This window comes from Penaeus chinensis, chromosome 6 (genome assembly GCF_019202785.1).
Source record: "Penaeus chinensis breed Huanghai No. 1 chromosome 6, ASM1920278v2, whole genome shotgun sequence".
Classification (NCBI taxonomy): Eukaryota; Metazoa; Arthropoda; class Malacostraca; order Decapoda; family Penaeidae; genus Penaeus; species Penaeus chinensis.
Window position 1 is genome coordinate 23666654 of NC_061824.1, and position 2500 is coordinate 23669153.

General features: G+C 41.2%; 1 protein-coding gene across 1 annotated transcript in view; it reads left to right on the forward strand.

The window, feature by feature from the left end:
- The window catches only part of LOC125026170 (lipoyltransferase 1, mitochondrial-like), a 22978-nt gene that overhangs the window by 3727 nt on the left and 16751 nt on the right, over positions 1-2500 (forward strand). The gene's annotated exons all lie outside the window — the stretch shown is intronic.

Consider the following 2500-nt stretch of genomic DNA (forward strand, 5'->3'; position numbering starts at 1 on the left):
GAATTTGAAAATAAAAATCAGTAGTCATCAGTTGCCAGCCTATGTTTGCATATAATTTGCTGAGTGGAGGCAGGTGTTTTACGTGAGCTACTTGCAGATAAGTTGCCTTTGCTTGTGAAGCCTAACGTCACGCACGACATTGCTGATCCTCTCTGGCAACGACCTTGATTTTCTAACATGGCTTGAATGTCATCTTTGTAGATTAGTAACTAAATGTGAATAAATGCAAGGTATTATATATTTTTCTTTGATATTTGTATATCCATTTACGTTTCCATATGCTTGCGTTTATTTAAGACATTTTCTCGTCATGCTCATTGATACTGTGATTTGTACAGCTGATTTCTCCGCCTGATATCAGTCCAATGTCAGAAAGGCAAAGTTTAAGGATTTCACCGCAAAATAACATGGATGCAGTATAAAGAGTAACTTAGGCTAGATGTGGAGCCTGGAGTGCGGGAGCTGGAGTCGGGGGGGGGGGGGGGGGGGGGGAGCAGGAACGGCGGAGAAGTGGAAGTTGCAAACGGGTCTAGCTTGTTGCCATGGGGAGTTCGGCGAACACAAGCCCCACATAGGTTGATAGAGTACGCCAGGGGGTTTCTATTCCACCGGATGGCCATTTATTTAGACCCATACCGCCTTTCCTTTGTTACTATTTCGCATTTATTACTTATCATGGGGACCTGTTTGCAGTGTCGTAGGGCCGCTGTTCGCGGGAGTTGTCGTGTCCATACGAAGATGCAGCAATATGTTTTATGCTTCTGTTATTTAATTTCGTAATGGGGACTTGTCGGCAACTCCGTCTCCCCTCTCTTGGCATAGGTAGGGTCGGTCAAAGGGTACACCGAATCTACGGGCGAATGGTCTATTAGATTTTTTTCAGATGTCGGTGATTGATGGGTCTGGCTCAGATGTAGCATTTCTTTGTTCGAATAAGATTTTTTGATGTCGAGAGCTTAGCCTCGACTAGGCCTAGATCTACCCAGATCATTAAATGGAGTCTCACGCGCAGTTTGATTTAAAGTCGCCATTTGCTGTAAACCCCCAGTACATTGATGTATGTTCATTTTCCATTTTAAATGTGGCAGTCGTCGACAGTTGCAATTAATTACTCCCAAGTGTAGCTATTGCTGATGCTGTCCAGAAATAGCTTTAACAGTACCGCTGGCCTTCGATTATTTTGTAGAGCAGGCGGTAAAGACGTTATATTTGGTCTCCGGTGGCAACAGAGGAACTGGTTCTTTTGTAACACGTGTGGTTTTCATCGTCCCTCGATCCTGTCCTTGCCCTCGTGATCGATTGTTTTGACTTTAGGTGATCAACGTGTGTATAGCAATGGGGGGGGGGGGGGCAGCTCAAATGTACGTTCCCTGTGTAAGTGATGGCTTTGAAAAAAAAGGCTCAACACGTGTTGGAATAAATGTATGTGGTATTTTCGTAATGTTCATTGTTTTCTTATAAGATAAATTTACTGAAATGTTTAGTTTCATATTGCATATTTTATTGCAGTTCGATTTGATTTGCTCCTCAAATAAAAGTTGGTATGCGATGCACACTCACAAACATATATAAGTATACACTCACAAACATACACGCACATGCATACACACACACACACACGCACACACGCACACACACACACACACACACACACACACACACACACACACACACACACACACACACACACACACACACACACACACACACACACACATGTATATATTTGTGTGTGTGTGTGTGTGTGCATGTATGTATATATATATATATATATATATATATATATATGTATGTGCATACAATGTATACATACATGTACATATATATGTTCATTTATATATATATTATGATATAACTAGTCGGTATATATATAAATATATATATATAATTGTGTGCGTGATAAAAAAATGACAAGTGCGTTCTTGCCCACGTGCACGCAGAACATATTTTCTCGAACATTCTTAAACAACAGTTTATTTTTCGAAGTTAGTTAAAAGTATCCCTTTGTAGCAAAAAAAAAAAAAGCGAGCGACATACTTTCTGCTGAAACTGAACTCACAGAACAGCTGCGTTATCCTCTTCACATGTGTTACGCCGTGTGTGTCGGTCGTATTCACCTGCTGTATTGGCGTCTCACAGTAGATTTTCTTTGTGGTTGTCGCCGCACCTCCTCCCCTTCTTAATTCCTAGAACCAAAGAATGATGAAAGAAACTGAAATCATAGGGGGGATAGGAAGGAATGGTGCGTGTATTTGGTCTCTGTTAAGCAAAAGGACATGCTATATAAATCACAGTCATATACACAATATGACGTAGTAAGGTACTCTCAGCTGAGGAATCCCTAATCTAGATATATCGGACATACTCAGTTTTAGTGATTTCACAAACATGGTTTAATCTCGGTATCAGATCTGTTGATATGACAAGGTGATAAGGCGAGGGCCGGCCACTGGAAAACATGACTCAATAAGGTCATCCCATGCGTCATTTGTTTGCGTTC